The 23413-nt window shown below is 42.7% G+C and overlaps 1 protein-coding gene across 2 annotated transcripts in view; it reads right to left on the bottom strand.

Annotated features, from left to right (window-relative positions):
* The window catches only part of LOC137373869 (RNA-binding protein Nova-1), a 298239-nt gene that overhangs the window by 44902 nt on the left and 229924 nt on the right, over window positions 1-23413 (bottom strand). The gene's annotated exons all lie outside the window — the stretch shown is intronic.

Here is a 23413-nt window from a genome sequence, read left to right as displayed (position 1 = left end):
AAATACCCTTCCCTCTCTTACCAATGCAGCTGTTTCTGCAGAATGAGACATCTATGTGGGAATGTCTGAAGATAACTTCTTTTGCAAGCTTGCTTCACCAAGGATTCTACAGATAACTTTCATTGCAAGAATAATGGTGTCCATTACTAATAATCACTACAAAAATGTTATGGCTGGGCTCATTTCACTCTTCCACAGGGGACATGAGCAACATCAGTGCAAAAGTGCATCAAGTAGGTCACTGATGCATTTTTCACCAGGACAAGCAACTTACTCATTTTCTTCTTGGAACAAGAGGACCATCATTTTTTTTTTTTTTGCATCACAGGATTCCATAAAGTCCTGTGAGTTACGGATGGGAACTACATGGTCATGATGAGCAAGATGCTCATTCCATGTGCGGCTAGTCTGTAATCAGCAACACAATCATGCATGCTAATATCTGCTTTCCAGATAAGAGTTATGTTGCCTTCATTTTAAGACATTCCTCTGTGCTTGGGCTATTTGAAGGAAAAATGAAGACTTGCATTTATATAGCACCTTTCACAACCATTGGACATCTCAAAGCACTTTATAGCCAGTGAAGTACTTTTGAAGTGTAGTCACTGTTGGTAATGTAGGAACGACACAGCCAATTTGCACACAGCAAGCTTCCACAAACAGCAATGTAATAACCAGATATTCTGTTTTGCACTGTTGATCGATAAATGTTGGCTAGGACACTGGGGATAACTTCCCTGCTCTTCTTTGAAATAGTACCATGGGATCTTTTATGTCCACCTGAGGGGGCAGATGGGACCTTAGTTTAACATCTTATCCGAAAGACAGCACATCTGATGTGCTGTACTGAGGGAATGCTGCACTGGAGTGTCAGCCTTGATTTTTGTGTTTAAGCCCTGGAGTGGGACTTGAACCCACAACCTTCTGACTCCGAGATGAGAGTGCTGCCAACTGAGTCAAGGTTGACACGGAGTCTGAGAAGATAGACAGCAAGGATAGTTTCTCAGAGACCAAAGTACCCTCCTTATGATACCATTGAGACTGCCACAAAGCTAATTAAGTGAGGCTCATACATCATTATCAAAAGCATTATAGGCATTTTAAAGGTACAGATGTTTGGGTATGAAGTAGGGACATTTCCACAAGAGGGAAAGGAAGGGCATTCAATGCTACAGCTGCCTGGATAACCAAAGATACAAAGATTAAAATGAACCAAAAAAGCAGGCTTATGACAAATGTAAGGTTCATAATATGCAATCCCTCTCGTTGACCACAATCTCCATCATTGTGATTTTTGCCCACCCCCACCTTAGTGACTATCATTTCCACTGCACTCCTCTCCCCTCCACCCCCCTGCCAACCCTGCCTTAGAGTGGGTGTAGAAGAGATTTACTGGAATGGTACCAGGGATGAGAGACCTCAGTTATGTGGACAGACTGAAGAAGCAGGAAATGTTCTCCTTAGAGCAGAGGTTTAGAAGCGATTTCACAGAGGTGTTCAAAATTATGAATGTTTTTAACAGAGTAAATAAGGACAAACTGTTTCAAATAGCAGAAGGGTCTGTAACCCGATGACACCAATTTAAGGTGACTGGCCAAAGACCCAGAGCCAATGTGCTGAAACCTTTCTTTACACAGCAAACTACGATGATCTGGAATGCACTAGCTGAAAGGGTGGTGGAAGCTGATTTAATAATAACTTTCAAATTCAGATCAAAATTGGATAAGTACTTGAAGGTGGAAAATTTTCAGGGCTATGTGGAAAGAGCAGGGGAGTGGGACTGATTGGATAGCTCTACAAAGGAGCTAGAACAGGCACTTCGGGCCAAATGGCTTCCTTCTGTGCTGCAACATAATTGACATTGACGATCCGCCAGAAGATATCCAAGTTGAAACAACTTTTGATAGCAATAATTATACTGTGGGCTCTCATACACAAGACCATCAACTAAGTGCCAAAACTGCATTAGCAGTACTCTGTACAGGTGTATAATGCAGTGACCCAATATACCTTCATAAACAATGGCTTCCAGAGTGGCACTAGCTGTAGTGTCCCTTTTTCAGTTTTGACATTTTTGCCAGTTTCTCAGCACTAACTATCATGAATGGCAATCTATGCCAAAGATAACTGTCTATAAACAGTTAAAATACAAAACTAAATTGAATTCCATAAAAGTGTCATGTGTATGTGGCTTGTGTTTTTTGTTCGATGTTTCCTGCTTGTTTTTTTCTGCAATTTTAATTGTTCTACAATTGGTGACCATGCCTTCATTTGCCTAGCCTTAAGCTCTGGAATACATCTGCACCTCTGCCTCCCTACTTTGCTTTCCTCCTTTGAGACACTGCTTAAAACCTACTTCTTTGACCAAGCTTTTGGTCATCTGACCTAATATTGCTTTATGTGGCCCAGTGTCATATTTTGTTTTGCTCCTGTGAAGCACCTTGGGATGTTTTAATATGTTAAAGACACTACTTAGATATAAGTTATTTTGATGCTGGTGACAGTGTATAGATTGCATGTCTAGCCACCTTACATATGTTTGTTGCTGGGCATTTTTGGAGGTCCCCTGAGTGACCTTTTGCTTCCACATACTCTGTCATAAGATGTCCCTGCACTGCTTCCTCCATATCCACTTGGTGCCCACTGTCTAGCACATCTATTGCCATTTGCGTAGGGGAGGGAGAAGGGGAACAGATTGTCCAGACAGTAACTGTATTGCTACCTCCAGCCAAGTCCTGTGCTATTTTGTTCTGCAAGAGTGATAAAGAGCTGTGATTTGGAAATTGGAACAGCACAGAGTGCAACCCAAGTGTATCCCAACTTTTATGATAGTAAATGAATAATTTAACAAGGTTTTATTTTAAGCGGAGTTTTTGGGCTCACATTTACAAATACAAATGTAATACTTCCACTACAAAATTGTAATCTACCTATCATGATAATTTGCTCATCTACTTGGAACAGTGAATATTGGTTAGCATTACCTTGGCAGCCTCAGGAGGTTATCAATCATTTTTCATCTGTTCGTATATTCTTTAGCTGTTTGATACAAACGCCCAGATTTTACAATCAGCGACGAAATGATGGTGCCTGCCGCTGTCCTCCATGAAAGCCTGCCCACAAAGATTAAGAGATCTCTGTGGTGTATATTTTCCCTTTCCCGATATTAGTTTTGAATCTGGTGCCAAGTCAAGGGGATTGCTGAAATATCAAACACCTTTTGAAAAAAAAGTTTAAAAAAAAAATGGAGAAATCTGAAACTCCATATATAAAATTAGTTTTTCAGGGACTGTCAGGCTGATCAGCAGTAATTATGAACATAGTAGGCAGTTAAAAACCCAGCTACACTTCATTCAACAAGGTGTAACTTTTTCAAGGGTTTTTACAGCGAGACTAATAGTGTAAAAGAGCAAATTTTTCGCCAGTTCTGAAATTTCTAATTAACTGCAGACTGGGCGCATCCTATGGGGAAACATAGAATCACTTACAGGAACTTCTGGATTTTCTGCATTTAACTGTGAATGTTCAGACACCAGAAGTTGTTGTCAGTTTCAGAGGAGTAATGATGATGAATGCTGACAGTTTTGCTGTCATTACTATTTCAAAATCCAGACCAACATTGACATTGGCCACCACGACCTTCCAAGCAGAGGGTTCTCCAATGGAGAGCATGCATTGGGATCCTAAATAGGGCAACTCTCTTTTCATGCACTTATTAGTGTCAACCATTGATGAATGGAAGCACATTTGTCTCTGAAATCTGAAGTTCATAGGTTCAAGCCCCACTTCAGTGACTTGCACAGATAATCTGGGCTGACATTTCAGTACAGTACTGAAATTATCAGGTGCTATCTTTCACATGAGACATCAAACTGAGGCTGTCTGCTCGCTCAGATGGAAATAAAAGATCCCATGACACTTTTCAAAGAACAGGTCCTGGTCCTGTCTAATTTTTATCCCTCAACCAAACCCCCCCATAAATTATTTGATCATTTATCTCATTTCTGTTTGTAAGATCTACATTACAACAATGACGACACTTTAAAAGTACTTCACTGGATTTGAAGCTCTTTGCGATGTCCTGAGATCATGAAAGGTGCTATTTTTCTTTTTCTGCACAAACAGCACCTGTCATTGATGTCCATTTCCAGTTTTCTGCCCAGCAACAATCATTCTATTTCCCCTCTCTCACTGACATTAAGCTCCCATTAGCAGGGATCAAATCGGGTTATAAGCTTAATATGAATACATAATGAGGCCAACCTCAAAGTCTCATGAGGTGGATTCAGCAATAATATGCAGTTCTGTGGTCACGCTGTTGAAGGATCAGGACAATAAAATTTTCTTCTAATTTCCACTCCACACATTTTATTTCAGGAAAACATTCCATATTGAGACAGGAAAACTGGCAAACATTTAAAAAGTATACACAGTTTAAAATTAAATTTTCATAAACCTTTATTTTTTAAAAAAGAAAAAATTATACTCTGATTTTCACGCTGGTCATATTCTAAACATGACATTCACAGGAGGGTACACTAACAGTGTTCAGGCCTGAGTTAAAACAGGATGGGGAAGTGCAGCCAAACGGGGCACAATTTAGTTCTGCACTTCATACCTTTTCTCTCAACACAAGTGTTATTCCATGAACTGATCACACCTGTAGAACTGTGCCCAAAATTCTTACAATAGGCCAATTTAGTATTTAAATTCAAACATCCTTTATTTGAATCACTATATATACTGAAAAATGTGCAGAGTAAATGTTTTACATATCTGCATTGTAGAACGTACATAATACAGTAGTGCAATGATATTGATCTTAAACACTTTTACCAAAGTGTTTCACATGCTTATTCAAAAGCAGCAAATCCATTTTACTTTGTGAATCCATCATTCGTGCACTTACTGAGTCTGAAGGTTGTAGGTTCAGGTCACACTCCAGAGACTTGAAAACATAATCTACATTGACACCTCAGTGCAGTACTGAGGGAGTGTTGCACTACTGAAGGAGCTATCTTTCAGATGAAACGTTAAAACAAAGCCCTGTCTACCCTCTTGGGTGGATGTGAAAGATTCCATGGCACTATCAAAGGAGACTAGGGGAATTTTCCTCTGAATTCTATCGCTAATATTTATCCTGCAAACAACATTACTAAAACAAATTGACTGCTGATTGGCTCATTGCCGTTTGTGGGACCTTTTCTATGCGCGAGTATGCTGTTGCATTTCCATATATTATAACAGCGACTACATTTCAAAAGTACTTAATTAGCTGTAAAATGTTTGGGACATCCTGAGGTTGTGAAAGGCATGGTATAAATGCAAGTTTTTTTTTTCTTTTTGCTTGCATATGTGTTTGATGTTTGCTTAGCTGCATGTATCCTTGCTATGAAATATTTCAGTGGATGGCAGTCTGTGGTTCCAGCCACAGAAACCAGACAGTTGGTTTGAGTTCTCCAAAACTTTATTTGGTAATAAAATCTTTGTTAGTCAATTTAACTTATAGGACAAAAAAAAATCATTCAACTATTCAACCCAAAACAAGATTGCATATTTCATTTCATGAGGTACTATATTTGACAGCCCTAGCTAAAATTCACATAACTAAACTGTAGAATATTACAAAAAAATCTATCCATAATTATAAACTTTGCCCTTAACTTGATCAGATTTCATTTTGTAAATATATTTTATAAATAATATATATGAAATCATGCAATTCCTGTCATGTTATTAAAAGACTTGCTTTTGGAAAATTGGATGCTTCACACTAATGAAGTTTATGTGGACATAAAATATATCCATGTCTCTGCTGCACTGAAGATTTTTCTTATTGGGCTTTACAGCACTGCACAACTCTACAGCAGTGATTGTTAGTCTCAGTTTTCCATTTCTGGAACTGGCAGATTGTTTAGACTTGCACTTGTTCAGATAAGGATTAAATACTTAAGGGATAGGCCGGCACAACATTCAAAGCTGTGATGAAATCCACTGAGAGTTGCTCATACTTCAGAAGAAAAATCTGAATTTCTCCTGCAGAAGCCTGAATGAGATCACGAAAACAGGTCAATGTCCTTCTACTCTGTAGAACTATTAATATATCAGAATACTCTTTAAAATGCTTTTGAGTATCAAAGTACAACTGTACTTCATCGCTACATTATATCTCTCCATGGATTTGTTTTTGGGTGTTTTCCAAAAATGTTTACATTCCACCAGGAACCAGAAATTTAATTTAAATTCAACATAAATTCAAATCAATTTTGGTGCTTTGGACAAAGTTATTCAGATGTAATCTGTGCAGTAAAGCAAAAAAAAATTATTGATTACCAATTTATAACAGTTAACTGTCACTGCTGCTGAATAACTAGATGCTGAACAGAGTTGGTAGGCAGTCAGCTGTACATAGATCAGACATAGGATTTATTTAAAATCAGCATGCTTATCTTGTTGTCAGAATAGATGATTTTTTTTTACTAAGTGGCAGAGTTGAGGGCTTCGTTTTAGCAAAATATCCGATGGAAGAACAATTTCTATTTTGAGGTAAAGGTGCAGCTGCCGATGATGGAGTGATTTAAAATTGAGGATGTGCAAGAGGTCAGAACAGGAGGAGTGCACAGATCTCAGAGGGTTACAGGGCTGGAAGAGATTACAGAGATAGAACGGGGCAAGACCATGGAACCATTTGAAGACTATTTGAAAACTAAATGAAAATTTAAAAATTGATTTTTTGCTAGACCGGGAGCCAATGTAGGTCAGCGAGCACAGAAGTGATGAGTGAAGAGGACTTGGAGCGAGTTAGGATACCAACAGCAGTGTTTTGGATGAGCTCAAGTTTATGAAGGGTGAAAGATGGAAGGCTGGGCAGGAGAGAAATGCAACAATAAAGTCTAGAGGTAATAAAGGCATGAATGAGGCTTCAGTAGCAGAGGAGCTGAGGTGGGCAGAGTTGGGCAATGTTATGGAAGTGGAAGCAGGTGGTAACATCTGATAACTGGTGCCAACCAATACACTAAGAACAGCATAAATCTCGAGAGAAAACAAAAACTAGAGCCCTAGAGAAAGCAAGCTAGAGTGAGACATTCAGGCTGCCTTGCTATATTGATTGGTGCCAGTTATCAGGTATTACCACTTGTTTACATTGAGGCTTTAAGGTTTCACCTTCTCAAGCTACAGTTCATTTGTCCTTTTGATAAATAAGTTAAACTCTAGCAGTCATAGTAAGCAAAGTTGCCAGCAAACACTATCACAGTTAAATACTAAGTACAATTAATGCAGCAGTACATATTATTTTCCAGATTTCAAATTCTAATCGATACATATAATATTCCAGCATACTATTATCACATTGGTAAAGGAACTACAAAGAATTTCAGTTGCATTTTTATGAGTTATGACAAATATCTGAGGACCAATGTTTCATTATTGAGCCATAAGCAATAATGGAATTCATCTCACACACTGATACTTCAAGCTGTAAAATGCTTGATCTCTAAGCAATTTTTAAAAGCTGTCATTCAAGTTCAGCTACAGAAGCAGTTTAATATTGTGCTTAGCGCTCCGAAGGACATCAAATTTTGCTGCATCCAACCTTCTTTTAGAATGTATAAATCTCCGAAGTGGCTAAAATCAACATAATTGTTGGGTTCATTTAATAATACAGCTACAGGAGTAGGCCGTTCAGCCCTTCGAGCCTGTTTTGCCATTCAATTAGATCGTGGCTGATCTGTACCTCCAATTAATTTAGCTGCCTTTCCTTCATATCCCTTGATACAAAGATCCATCAACCTCAGCCTTGAAAATTTCAATTGACATAGCATCTAAAGCCTTTTGGGGATGAGAGCTACAAATTTCTACTACCCTTTGCATGAAGTGCTTTCTGATTTCATTCCTAAATGGCATCGCTCAAATTTTAAGGCTATGCCCTCTTGTTTTGGATTTCCCCCATCATAGGAAAGAGATTCTCTATTGGTATGGACGTTGGATTTTGTAGTGTGGTTATGTTTTAACAACTATGAACTTTAATGCAGTGTAAAATGGATTTGGAGGATCTTTCCAATGTTTAAGTATTAAAAATTGTGCCTCATCCAACACTGGTTGTTGGACAAGCAGTCCTACAACAGAGGCAGCAGAGGGGTCAAGAGATAATGTCATGCGCGTGCACGTGGAACTTGACACCATGTCTTCAGATGACATCACCAAGGGGAAGCATATAGATAAAGAAGAGAGGATCAAGGATAGATCATTGAGGAAAGATCCTTCGACTCTAGAAGTTATGGTGTGCAGGCAAGTAGAGAAGACATTGCTGTAGATGCTCTGTCAATAGGTAGGAATAGAACTAAGTGAATGTAGTCCAACCAAGGAGGGAGAGTGTACCGTGGTCACAGCTGCAGAGGATGTCATTTATGGCTTTGATTAAGATAGTTTCAATGCTGTGACGGAGCAGGAACCTGACTTCTGAGATTCAAACCAGGAATTACAGGAAAGAGGAGCATGGATTTGAGGCATCAGTGTGTTCAAGGATTTTGGAAAAGAAAGAGAGTTTGGAGATGGGAAAATAGTTTCTAAGGACAGAGGGGCAAAGGGTGGGAATTTTGGGTGGGAAGGGATGCTGATGGTCCTTTTTAAAGGGAGGGAACCATTTACAGCGTCAGCAAGCATGGGACCAGAAAGGGAAGTTGAGTGGTCAGCAGTTTAGTGGGTATCGGATCAAGACTGCAAGAGCTAGGTCCCATTTTTTTTTTTTGAAAGGGAATGAGGGGAGATAAGACAGAAGCTAGGGAATGATGTGGGACCAGGGCCAGGGTCAGGGGAATCCATGAGGGAAATGTAGTTTGGTGAACGTGAGGATGCAGCATCACTCCAAACATATCTTACATTCTGTGTTTTCTCCTACCAGTTGGCTCTAAAGACTATCTGTGGTTTAAACAAGTGATTTCAGAGCTACAGTTACAAGATCAGGTTTTAAATCAAATCAGGTATCCTTATAAGTAATAAATGGAGAACAAGGGATAGAGTTTCCACTCAGGACACAATCAACGATTCTAGCATAAATTGCACAAAAACAAGTGTTTTTTACTCCCTCTTTAAAAATATTCCTCGATACATTTAAGAATGGCAACTTCTTAAAGTTTGATCAATACAGCTAAAAGTGGGGTTATCACAAAATTAAGCATCTTATTTTTCAGTAACAATCAGTAACAATCCATCAATTGTGAGTAAACTAATTTTAAAAATATGCAAATGTATCTTCTAGTTATACTGGGGTACAATACTCAGTTCCTTAGTAAATTAAAAAAAAACATTCAATTTTCAAAATATACCTATTAGTATCCTTGCACCCAAAAAGACCAGCTTAATTCTTGCAGCCTTCTTGAAGTCCCGCAAACAGGTGAAATTAGTGGAAACGCGAAATGGTGATTAATTCAGCCGGGGAGCTTGGACAGTTTGTGGCGTGGCCTACTTAAAGCGGGTTGTCTTTAAAACTAGCGCAAAAGATTCTGCTGATCGCAATTTGTGCTTTAAATTCCACAATCTTTGCCACAGCTACACCTGTATCAGGGAAATTGTGATAAAAAAGAAATATCAAGCAAAAGCTCCAGGCCCAAATGAGCCCTAGCAAAATCAAAGTCAATGGGAATCAGGGGAAAACTTTCCACTGGTTGGAGTCATATCTAGCACAAAGGAAGATGGTTGTGGTTGTTGGAGGCCAATCATCTCAGCCCCAGGACATCACTGCAGGAGTTGCTCAGGGTAGTGTCCTAGGCTTAACCATCTTCAGCAGCTTCATCAATGATCTTCCTGCCATCATAAGGTCAGAAGTGGGGATGTTCTCTTATGATTTCACAGTGTTCAGTACCATTCGCCACTCCTCAGATACTGAAGCAGTCTCTGTCCACATGCAGCAAGACCTGGACAACATCCAGGCTTGGGCTGATAAGTGGCAAGTAACATTTGCACCACAAAAGTGCCAGGCAATGACCATCTCCAACAAGAATCTAACCATCTCCCCATGGCATTTAACGGCATTACCATTGCTGAATCCCTCAACATAAACATCCTGGGGGGTTACCACTGACCAGAAAATTAACTGGACAAGCCATATAAATACTATAACTACAAGAGCAGGTCAGAGGATGAGAATTCTCACCTCCGGACTCCTCAAAGCCTGTCCACCATCTGCAAGACTCAAGTCAGGAGTGTGATGGAATACTCTCCACTTGCCTGGATGAGCGCAGCTCCAACAACGCTCGACACCATTCAGGACAAGCAGCCCACTTGATTGGCACCCCATCCATCACCTTAAACGTTCACTCCTTCCATCACCGACGCACAGTAGCAGCAGTGTAAACCATATACAAGATGCACTGCAGCAACTCGCAAAGCCTCCTTCGACAGCACCTCCCAAACCTGCGACCTCTTCTACCTAGAGGGACAAGAGCAGCAGATGCATGGGAACACCACCACCTGCAAGTACCCCTCCAAGCCACACACCATCCTGACTTGGAACTATATTGCCATTCTGTCACTGTCATAAGCCTGGAACTCCCTTCCGAACAGCACTGCGGATGTACCTACACCAGATAGACTGCAACGGTTCAAGAAAGCAACTCAGCACCACCTTTTCAAGAACAATTAGGGATGGGTAACAAATGCTGGCCTTGCCAGTGATGCTCACATCCTAAGAAATTTAAAAATAAATCCTTTTTAAAAGCTATTTCAAATCAATCTAATACCATTCTTTTGTTCAAAATTACCTCATATTAAACAGGAGGAATAATATGATCTTTCACAAATTGTGTAGTCCAGGTAACATTATGAAGTTCTTTTTGACTTTTGTACATAAGATGAGGAATATTAGTGCTAAGTGAACACATCTTTTTGTACATCTAGGCCTTGATTTTCATGGAAGGGAGGGGGTAATGGGGCATGGGGAACCCAGCAAGGCTGGGGACGTGGCTGTCCTGCCGATCTTAATAGCAGAACCTTATTTAAATACAATTCTGAAAAGTCCTTCTCGATACCTAACCAGGTGAACTGCTCGGCCGACCAGCAGGAGCAGAAGTCTGTGGCAGGAGGCCACAGCCGAGGACCTGTGGGAACAGTCCCTGACAGATATTGGGGTGGGGAGGGAGATTCTAGACACGATCGTGAGTGTGTTGTGATCGGAAAGCACTCCTGTTTCTCCTGACTTCTAGGCCCAGGATCCAGCTCCCAACAGGTTTACATAAAGGGGAAGCCGACTGCTCCCCGTTCAAGCCTCAGGCTGAAATTGCAGAATGAGCCCCGATGACATCATCAGACCTGATCTGCATATTTAAAGTAGGACCTCGCTTCCTTCCTGTGTCCCTCTTCCACCAAGTGGCAGTAGTTAAAATCAAGGCACGAGTGTCAATGTGAAGCACTCCAAGCCAGGTATTGCATGATTAGATATTAAGTAAAGCTTGCTCTACTCTGTCCCAAAATTGCATTAATTGAGAGTCAGGTCTGAACTGATTATTTTCTTTTTGTACAAACTGGAGAGTTTCACTAGAGTGCAGTATAATTTGGTGTCTGAGGACCACAGGAAAGAGATTGAAATAATTCTGTTCTTTCATGAACAAATATATTCTGTTAAATAACAAGCATAGAAATACAGAAACATTTCTGCATATCTTCATGAACCTTGGGAGTGATTTTCAAAGAAGAATAGTGGGTCGAGAAAGAGTCAAGTTTACCTGTTCTAATAAATGAGTCATTGCAGTCCACAGCTGCAGGGTAGTTGTTCACAAAGGCTTCTCAAGCCTCTGGTAAAGGTGATTCCACACACTGATAAAGACACTGCAAATGCTTTCATATGAACAAAAATCAACAGGAATTCAAGTTTATAAACTATATGAATTAAGCTTCCATTGTGTCAGCTGTGGTTCAGTTGGTAGCTCTGAGTCAGAAGGTTGTGGGCTCTAGTTCTACTCCAGGACTTGAGCACAGAATCTAGGCTGACACTCCTGTGTGGTACTGAGGGAGTGCTGCACTGTCAGCGAAGCCGGCTTTCAGATGAGATGTAAAACCGAGGTCCCGTCTTCCCTCTCAGCTGAATGTAAAAGATCTCGTGGCACTATTTCAAAGAAAAGCAGGGGAGTTATCCCCGGTGTCCTGGCCTCAATCAATATCACAAAAACAGATTATCTGGTCATTATCACAATGCTGTTTGTGGGAGCTTGCTGTATGGAAATTGGCTGCCGCATTTCCTACTTTACAACAGTGACTACACTTCAAAAATACTACATTGGCTGTAAAGCACTTTGGGATGTGGGGTGATAGCGAAAGGCGCAATATAAACGCAAGTCTTTCTTTTGGGTTTAGTAACAGACAAAAATAGCAGGGCATGGGTCTGCGCCCATGAATCCTTGTGCCATAAGGGCCATAACTCCTTCAGAAGAATGGGAGGAGTGGCTTCTTGGCATCCAAGTTTCCAGATGTGTTGTTTCCTTTCAATGCCCACTACCTTCACACACATACTTACAGTTAATCATTGAGCAATACAGGAGTGCTGTGGGAGTAATTTACCTCTCAGCCAGAGAACAGCACATGGTCTGGGGGAGGAAAAATATGGTGGACGGGAGAATCCTAGAAGACACCAGATTTTTCTTTTTGGAAAACTTGGGGCTGGATTTTACCAATTGACTTTAAGTCCTAACGCCGGGGTCATTTGTGGTTCGCATGGGCAGGTGGCAGGATTTCCAAGGTGATCTTCTGTGATGCAGCTAATTAGTGTTTGGCCAGAGGGGGAGCCGGCCAATAACGGGCAGTGGGCCGGAGCTAGTGCTGGCAGGGAGGATAATGGTTCCATTTTTAAAGGCCAGTATGTAGCTTTCATACTTGCTGCACACAGATAAGTCAGAGGAAGGGGTGCAGCAGAAGGGAACTTGTGAAGATGGCTGCATTGAGAGGAAGAGTGGCTCAACATTTCAGTGATGCCTCCATGGAGGTGTTCCTGCAGGAGACAAGGAAACAGTGAGAGGTTCTCAGTGGACAGGAGGAGGAGGAGGCCAGGAAGCCTCACAAAGGCCTGGCTGGAGGTGGCTGAGGAAGTGAGCAGCTGCGCGGTGGTCGCATGAACATGGGGGCAGTGTTGAAGGTGCTTAAATGACCTAGTGAGGTCTGGCAAGGTGAGTGGCATGTATGATGGCAAGGTGGCAGCCCTGCATGCCTTTATGGTGGTAATGAGATGTGAGGCGAGGTGACCAACCCATGCATAGGGACTCAAAGGACCATTGTGTGCAATGAGCCACAAAGTGACCTTAAGCTAGAGGACAATTATACGACCATACGAATTAGGAGGATGAGTAGGCCACTCGGCCCACAAGCCTGCTCCGCCAGTCAATAAGATCATGGCTGATCTGATTGTAATCTCGACTCCACATTTCTGCCTGCCCTCGATAACCTTTCACCCCCTTGCTTACCAAGAATCTATCTACCTCTGCCTTAAAAATATTCAAAGACTCTGCTTCCACTGCCTTTTGAGGAAGAGAGTTCCAAAGACTCACGACCCACTGAGAAAAAAAAAATCTTCTCATCTTTGTCTTAAATGGGCGATCCTTTATTTTTAAATAGTGACCCCCTAGTTCCAAATTCTCCCACAAGGGAAACACCCTTTCCACATCCACCCTGTCAGACCCCCTCAGGATCTTATGTGTTTCAATCAAGTCACCTCTTACTCTCCTACACTCCAGTGGATACAAGCCTAGCCTGTCCAATCTTTTCTCAGAAGACAATCTGCCCATTCCAGGTATTAGTCTAGTAAACCTTCTCTGAACTGCTTCCAATGCATTTACATCCTTCCTTAAATAAGGAGACTAATTCTGTACACAATACTCCAGATGTGGTCTCACCAGTGCCCTGTATAACTGAAGCATAACCTCCCTACTTTTGTATTCAACTCCTTTCAATGATAAATGATAACATTCTATTAGCTTTCTTAATTACTTGCTGTACCTGCATACTAACCTTTTGCGATTCATGCACAAGGACACCCAGATCCCTCTGCAACTCAGAGCTCAGCAATCTCCCACCATTTAGATAATATGCTTCTTTTTTATTCTTCTTGCCAAAATGGGAAATTTCACATTTTCCCACATTATGCTCCATTTGCCAGATCTTTGCCTACTCACTTAACATATCTATATCCCTTTGTAGCCTGCTTATGTCCTCATCACAACTTACTTTCCTACCTATCTTTGTGCCATCAGCAAAATTAGCAACCATACCTTAGGTCCCTTCATCCAAGTCATTTATATAAATTGTAAAAAGTTGAGGGCCCCAGCACTAATCCCTGTGGCACACCATTTGTTAAATCTTGCCAACCAGAAAATGACCCATTTATGCCTACTTTCTGTTTCCTGTTAGCTAGCCAATCTTCTAACCATGCCAATATGCTACCCCCACACCATGAGCTTTTATTTTCTGCAATAACTTTGATGTGGCACCTTATCAAATGCCTTCTGGAAATCTAAGTACAGTACATCCATTGGTTCTCCTTTATCCACAGCACATGTTACTTCTTCAAAGAACTCCAAAAAATTGGTGGAACATGATTTCCCTTTGACAAAATCATGTTGACTCTGTTTGATTATCTTGAATTTTTCCAAGTGCCCTGTTATAACGTCTTTAATAATAGCTTCAACATTTTCCCTATGACAGATGTTAAGCTAACTGGCCTGCAGTTTCCTGCTTTCTGTCTCCCTCCCTTTTTGAATAAAGGAGTTACATTTGCTATTTTCCAATATAATGGAACCTTCCCTAAATCTGGGGAATTTGGAAAATTAAAACCAATGCATCAACTATTTCACTAGCCACTTCTTTTAGGACACTAGGATGAAGCCCATCTGGACCCAGGGACTTGTCAGCTTGCAGCTTCAACAATTTGCTCAGTACCACTTCCCTGGTGATTGTAATTTTGAGTTCCTCCCTCCCTTCCATTTGCTGATATACAGCTATTGCTGGGATGTTACTTGTATTCTCGATAGTGAAGATCGATGCAAAATACCTGTTCAATTCATCTGCCATCTCCTTATTTTCTCTTATTAATTCCCCAGACTGACTTTCTATAGGACCAATGCTCACTTTGTTAACTCTTTTTTTTAAATTATCGATAGAATCTCTTACCATCTGTTTTTATATTTCTAGCTAACTTTCTCATACTCTAATTTCCCCCCTTATTAATCCTTTAGTTATTCTTTGCTGTTTTTTACATTCTGTTCATCTGACCTGCCACCCATCTTTGCGCAATTATATGCTTTTTCTTTAAGTTTAATACTATCTTTAACTTTTTTAGCAAACCACGGATAATGGGTCCTCCCCTTGGAATTTTTCTTTCTCGTTGGGATGTATCTATTCTGTGTATTCTGAAATATCCCCTTAAATGTCTGCCACTGCATCTCTATTGACCTATCCCTTAATCTAATTTGCCAGTTCACTTTAGCTAGCTCTGCTCTCATGCCCTCATAATTGCCCTTATTTATGTTTAAAATAATAGTCTTGGAACCATTCTTCTCTCCCTCAAACTGAATATAAAATTCAATCATATGATGATCGCTGCTACCTCGGGGAGCCTTCACTATGAAGTCATCAATTAATCCTATCTCGTTGCACAATACCAGGTCTCGTTCAGCTTGCGCTCTGGCTCCAGAATGTGGTGTTCTAAGAAACTATCCCGAAAACATGCTATGAACTCCTCATCTAGGCTACCTTGGCCGATCTGATTTTTCCAGTCTATATATAGATTAAAATCCCTCATGATTATCGCTGTGCCTTTCTGACAAGCATCCATTATTTCTTCCTTTATACTCTGTCCTACTGTGTGGTTACTGTTAAGGGGCCTGTACACCACTCCCACGAGTGAATTCTTGCCTTTATCATTTCTCATCTCTACCCAAACCACTTCTACATCCTGGTTTCCTGAACTTAGGTCATCCCTCTCTAATGTGATAATACCATCATTAATTAACAGAGCCACCCCTCCACCTTTTCCTAGCTTCCTGTCCTTCTTAAATGTCAAGTACCCTTCAATATTCAGGTCCCAAGCTACTCATCCTGCAGCCATGTCTCTGTAATGGCTATCAGATCGTACTTATTTATTTCTAATTGCACTATCAGTTCATCTGATCCGTTTTGAATGCTAGGTGCATTCAGATACAGAGCCTTTAGTTTTGTCCTTTTATTATTTTTGTAACATCTAGCCTTGACTGCTGATTTACTCTTAGATTTGAACTCTGTCACTTCCTGTCATGGTCTGTTTATCATCTCCCATATTAATACCTTTCTCTCTTGCCTTGTCTCTACTCTTTGATTTACCACATTTTTCAAATTTGATCCCTTGACCCCACTATTTATTTTTAATTAGTTATGTGGCTTGCCAGAACACCAGCCCCAGCACAGTTCAGGTGTAGATCATCCCAACGGTACAGCCTCCACTTTCCCCAGTGTTAGTGCAAGTGCCCCACGAACTGGAACCCACTTCGACCACACCACATTTGAGCCACGCATTCATTTCTTCCAGAGATTATAACCTTTGAGGTTCTGCTTCTTAATTTGGTTCCTAGCTGCTCATACTAACAATGCTAAACTTCCTTCCTTGTCCTGCCTATGTCATTGGTACCTACATGGATCACGACGACTGGATCCTTCCCCTCCCACTGTAAGTTCTTCTCCAGCCCTGAGCAATTATCCCGAACTCTGGCAGCAGGCAGGCAACATAGCCTTCTGGGCTCTTGCTCTTTGCTGCAGAGAATAGTGTCAATCCCCCTCATTATACTGACCTCTACTACCACTACATTCCTTTTTGCTCCCCCCACTTGAATGGCTTCCTGTAGCGCAGTGCTATGGTCAGTTAGCTCATCCATCCTGCAGCCCCCCACACTCATCCAAACAAGCTGAAAGAACCTCAAACCTGTTGTGACAATCACAAAGGGTGAGGGTCCTGCTCTCTGGGCCCCATACCTGCCTCAGCTGCAACCATGCTCTCCTGTCCCTGACATCTGACCAAATCAGAAGACCCTATCCTAAGGGGTGTGACCGCCTCCTGGTACAAAGTGTCCAGGTAACGTTCCCCCTTCCTCATGTGTTGCAGTGTCTGCAGCTCGGCCTCCAGTTCAATGGCTCTGAGCCGAAGCTGCTCGAGCCGCAAACACTGCAGACGAATTTGCCCTGGATCACACTGGCACCCAGGAGCTTCCACATGTTACAGCCATGACACATCACCTGTCCTGACATCCTTAATGTGTTTTAATTAACTACTTAATTATTTTATTCAATTATTTATTTTCCTTTTTTATATATTTATTAACCTTACCACCAGTTCCTGCACTATTTTAAACCTTAGGAATAGAATAGACCTTAACCACTTACCAGATATCATCAGTCAGAGGTGCTCGCTGCAATGCGAAGCATGAATGGCCACTTACAGAAGGCCTCCCAGTTGCGCGCTGATGGCCATTTAAAATGGCGCAGTCTGACGTGCATAGCCAGGCCAGGAGATTTGGGTGACACTCTGTAATTCTGTTGTTGCAGAAGCAAGCTCATAATGCTAGAGAGCAGAGACACATGGGAGGAGGTATGCCATTCATTGCTGTAGTCACGCAAGAGGAAGCATTGGAGATTGGACACATGGCAGCAGGCCAGCCCGTTGCAGAGAGTGAGGCAGGTGTGGAGCCCAGAAGAGATGGTCGTGGTAGCCAAACCTTATTAGTCTTTGCCGTGGCACCTCTATGACCCATGATGACTACATGAAGCTCCGGATCATGGACAGGCAGGAGAAAGTGGGTGGACACGGCCACTGTTAACGCCATTCGTCTCTCCAGCAGGGCCAGTAGCAATTGAAATGCCGCCAAGGGCACAGAGCCACCTGAGACCTCAGGGGGAGTTGCCATCTGTGGAGGCACCATCACATCAGTCAAACGCATCCTCCACCAGCCCAGCTACTCTTATGTGGGTGGGCACTGATGCATTTAGAACGGGTAGCACCAGCTGGTGAGCACGGCATAAACATGTCAGAGGGTAGGTAACAGAGGCAGCGATATCTGCGGCCAGTCTCCATCGGACGACTGAGGACAGGCCCAGCAATACTCAGCTTCACGCAGATGACGAGCCTCGGGACTCATCTGCAAAGTGGCAGATACTAGAACTGCAGCAGAAAATGTGTGGCTATCTGTCAAGACTTCCCAGAAGCTGTTCGCTCCCATGTGGGGGCAAGGGAGGAGTTCATCAATGTTATGAGTAGTGCTATGTCTCTGGCTTGAGTGCATGACCTCCTTCATTGAGAGAGTGGCAATGCTCATGGACAGTGTTATGCAATCCGCACCTGCCAAGAATGAGGCACATTAATTTCACCACATGGACATTAAATTTCAAATTGTTGCTGGGAAGAAGAGAAGGCCTGTGATGAGGGGTTTCTCAGGCCCCTGGCTGGAAAGACATTTTTGCATATTAACAGACAGTGCTTGTAGACAAAGAGCTATTCCCTGCTCCAATTCAATCCACAAATAGACAGTCAGACCAGTTAGTTATATGAGTAACTGGCTGTTTCAGAGTTTGAACTGAGAACCTGCAGAGAAAGCAGAATGCTCCTGGATTGAGAAGACCTCCTGCCTGTCTACATGCTCCCATCTCTTTCTCACGGAACTCCAAAACGCGCTGAAGACACATGAACCCCAAGAGAGAAAAGTCTCCTACAGCGAACAAGGTTTAAGAAGAATACTGGGCCCCAACGAAAAGCAAGATCTACCACAATCAAGGACTCTACAGGGAGCTCGCAGCACAGTAACAAAGACCCTCTTCAGAGATTGCCTCAAACTTTTCCACTTCATTTTTCTTCTGTTCTTGTCTGTCCCTATCTGCATGTGTGTATCACGTATGCATGCTGGCAAGGGCGCGTCGTGTATCCGTAGACGTTAACCTAATTATAGTTTAAGTTTAATAAATTTCAATCTTTCTTCTTTAAACCTGAGAAAACCTGTTTGTGTTGGTTTCTTTGACTTATAATTGGAAAGCGGTGAACAAGGATTCACCAAGGGGGAGCTAAAAAAACAGTGTGTTTAAAATTAAATCTGTTACAGTAAGAGCAGGTGAAGGCTGAAAGGGAACCCTAGACCTCTTTTTCACCTGGTCGTAGCAACAGCCATACGCTGCAGACCACCAAGTAGACGCTGAGGTGACACACCGGCCTCAACAGTATGGCCTCATCCTTGAGCAGTGTAGAGCGGTTGGTTGGTGACATGGCTCAGAGATACGTAGACCCATTGCCAGGTGTTGTTCCACTCCTGGTAAGCAGGGAGCGCAGGTAGGCCATGAAAGGGTTGAGGAACGGATGTCTGAAGGCTATGGGGGCTCTGCTAAAGGTGCTTCTGGTGCTGATGGCAGCCCCCCCAGCCCTTTTGACGGTGACATGAACGCTGCAGCCAGTGCAGATGACAGAGACTGCCCTGCAGAGATGCAGGTGGCACAGCCTGTGACAGGCCCTTCTGGGACTCTGCAACCCAGAGGTTGTCCGCTGCGGGCATCTCCTGCACTTGAGCAGCAAGGCCACAGCCTGCCTCCACATCAGCTCCAACCACCAGGAGAGCTCAATGGAGCACATGGAATCTGTCTCGTAAAGGCACCTATTTGCACATGGGGTCCTGGGTGATTTTTATTTCCTGTACAACACTATGTTTGCTTTGTGCACCTTAACATTTGTTGAAATCCACACTTAGCTTGTGTGTTTCTTTCTACCCCAGTGGCCCATGATCAGATATTGAGGCATTGAGATGGCGCCCATGAAATTGTGTCCAGTGACTGTAGGGCTATGGTGAATGAAGCACTTGGGATGGTCTCATCACAGGGCCCATCACATAGTGATGGAGTTTCATCACGGCCACCATGACATCCACAGGGAGATGCCTGTCTCATGTCCTGTAGGGTGAAAGGAATTCTCAGTTAAATCATGTGCGGATGAGAGTCACTTTTTTCCCTTGTACACATTCGTTGTGCCAGATTTTGCAGTGCAAAACACCACCACAATGGACTGTATGGGAGCACTCCTCCAGAATGGTCTAAGCATCTGAACTGCATTTTCAGAAGGCTAATTGCCTGCTCGATGGTCGCCCTAATAGTCACACGGTGCGGTTTATGCTTCTTCTGCCTTGGTGTTGGGGTTCTGTACTCGTGTGAGCAGCCATGTCTTTAGTGGATAACCCTCGTCACCCAGGATCCATCCACAAAGGCATTCAGGTGGAGTGAACAGTTGAGGCATGTGGGATTGTCTCAGGATGAATGAGTTATGGCAGCTTCCCGGGAACCTTGCGCACACCTAGGTTCCTGGATCCTGTTGTGGTGATCACAGACAATTTGACTATTGAGGGAGTTCTTTCCTGTTCACAAACACACCTGGCTGCACTGATGGAGATTTGAAGGCCACGTGCGTGCAGCTTACAATCCCCTGGACCTGAGGGAATCCTGCCATGGTGCCGAATCCAATCACCCTCTTGGCCTGACTTGTCTGATCAGTGCAAAAACTAATGTATTGTCCTGCCCTCTCGAACAAGGTATCCATCACCTGCTTAATGCAGCAATGGGCCGCTGACTGAGAGATCCCGCAAAGGTCTCCAGACGATTCCTGGAAAGGCCCTGTAGTGAAAAAGTTGAACACCACAGTCACCTTTACCAGCACAAGCAATGGGTGTCCACCTCACCCCAGTGGCCTTAACTCCTCCTCCAGCATGCCGCACAGGCTTACTACCACCTGTCTTGACAGACACAGTCTTTGGAGACACTGGTGCTCTGACATCTCCATGAATCTTAGCTTCTGTCTGTACATTCTTTGTGCTGGGTACTGCCTTCTTTAACCATTCGTCTGCTTTTATTTGGTATTGCTCTTGGGATGTGAGCATCACTGGCAAGGCCAGCATTTATTGCCCATCCTTAATTGCCCTTGAGCAGGTGGTGGTGAGCCGAAGAGCCATTGCTGTGGGTCTGGTGTCACATATATGCCAGACTGGGTAAAGATGGCCGATTTCCTTCTGTGAAGGACAATAGTGAACCAAATGGGTTTTTACGACAATGATCATTTATTAATTAACTGAATTTAAATTCCCCAGCTGCCGGGGTGTGATTTAAACTCATGTCTCCAGAGCATTAGTCTGATCTCTGGATTACTAGTCCAGTAACATTACCACTATGCTACTATTCCCCTTGTCTTACTGCCCCAATGCACCCTCCATGTCTACGACCCATCACAACATCATGCTGCTAGTGCACCTCTGCCCCTTCCCCATGTGGCAATCTCTCTCTTTCACTCTCCTCCTGACAGGAAGAGTCAAACTCATGGTGAAGGACGGTACTGGAGTCAATTTTTACACAGTCTGACTTTTATTTACAGAATGAAACATTACAAGTATACACCTTCTAACTCAACCACCCCACAGTTTTAGTAAGTGTCTCCTTTTATGTGCTCAACTGAAACCCCAATTGATGCCCTCCATCTGCATTTAATTAAACACAATTGGTATAAAGGTGTTGGCTATTTAGGACCCTCTCTCGCCCGTTATTGGGGGCGACGGCTGAGGGGGGGGGGCGCGGTGGTACGGTGGGGAGGAAGGTAATTTTAAGAACCTAGAGTTTCCATTTACAAAAATGTTTAACAAGCTTTTTGCTTTCAGAAGAACATTAATAGTTTGTATTAGTGCACAGAACTGGGCTCAGATTCCTCTGTAATCAGGTGCAAATTGCTAACATACCAAAATAGCTTGCTTACCTTTGTTGGATGTTCAAATGGATACAATCTCCACACATTGCAGGAGTCTGACCCTTGTCCTATTGATCCTGGATTAACATTGCAGAAAATGTTATCGTAATACTTATGTGTGAATGGCCGATCCCACCCTCTACAAAAAGCAGGTAGTTCACCAGAATGTCTGCTTATTTTGAACTTCAGTTATAGTAACTAGGAGATGCACCCTGACTGCTGACTGGAAACCCTGATCAGACCTTGTGCAGCCTAACGGGAAGGAGCAAAACAGTAAATGATCCATTGGAACTGGGTGGGGGATGCACTCCTGCAGTGTGGAGAATGCTGAATGAACTGGTGTGCCAATATAAACATAATATGCTTCCTGTAAGACAAAGCAAGACTTTATTTTACAATTTCCTGCATCATTTTCGTTTCTTTAGATAATGCACCATTCCTCAGTCAGCAGACAATTTGCTCCAGTGTTCGTTTCTCAACAACTGGCCACATTGCATTCTGTAGAAATGTTTTGGGGAATGCTTTCAGGATGACATGCCACCTGACTTCCTCTGCTTCCCTGCATTTGGGACATTACCCATTAATGATACGGCTGAGATTGAAATTTCACAGCACTGGGGTATCACACACATTAATCCATGTAATACCACTCTGTGGCACAACACATTGGAGCCCAGCACACTATACCAGTATATTTCGTATTCATCTATATCTTGAGTTTCATTTTCCTTGTCGCTGATCATCCATGGTAACTTCCTTCGTTAGAAGGTCAAAGATGGTTGGCTTTTGGAAATTACATAAACTCTTCCCTTCTATAGATTTCAGATTTTTATAAAAGGTCAAATATAATTGCAATTCAAGACTGGGGCTCAAATTCTTGTCTCCTAGTTGAGAGTTATGGGCTTCCCAAATAAACTATCCTGAAAATTCCCCAAAACATTTCTACAGAATGCAAGGCGTTATAGATTTGGTGTTTGAGGAGAGCGGGGTGCGGGGAAAAAGTTCATGTCGTTAAGAAAACGTGAATATGGATCAGTGATTGGCATCCTTCCATCTTTGAAAAATGATGGACATGCAGCAAACGATCCATTTAGGTGGGTGTACTGTCTTGTGCACCTTTGCTGATGGCTGTGAAGGCCAATCCTTGAAAGGCAGGTTCTGTCACAAGTGCCAAGTGAGGTTGTGTTTGGTGTCGGCACCTGTTGACAAGCTGTTGTAGCCACTGGTCATTTTAGTAGTGCATGCCAATCCACTGGATGTGTCACCATTTCCCTCTTTCACCAGCTAGTGACTCCAAGGTGCGACAGTCGACATTTAGGGTACCCCACTGGTTGTCTGGCCCCGCCTACCTCACCATACAGAAGGTCCTTGGCAATACGACCATCTTCCATCCTGTGGACCTGTCCAATCCACCGAAGCCACCTGGGTTAGATTAGTGCCGGCACACTTGGGAGCTCTACCTTTGAGAGGACTGCCGCATTTGTGCTTTTGTCCTGCCAGGATAGAAGCATAATGAGCTGCAGAGCTTCTTTTCTCGGTAGCTGTAAGTCACCCATGTTTCACAGCCATACAGCAAGGTGCTAGGAACATGAATTAAATATAGTTTATTTGATAGCAGCTTGGTTAAAGGAACTGAAGTTAATAAATTTG

The sequence above is a fragment of the Heterodontus francisci genome, chromosome 9 (genome assembly GCF_036365525.1).
Source record: "Heterodontus francisci isolate sHetFra1 chromosome 9, sHetFra1.hap1, whole genome shotgun sequence".
NCBI classification, from domain to species: domain Eukaryota; kingdom Metazoa; phylum Chordata; class Chondrichthyes; order Heterodontiformes; family Heterodontidae; genus Heterodontus; species Heterodontus francisci.
This window is presented reverse-complemented; position numbering and strand designations above follow the sequence as displayed.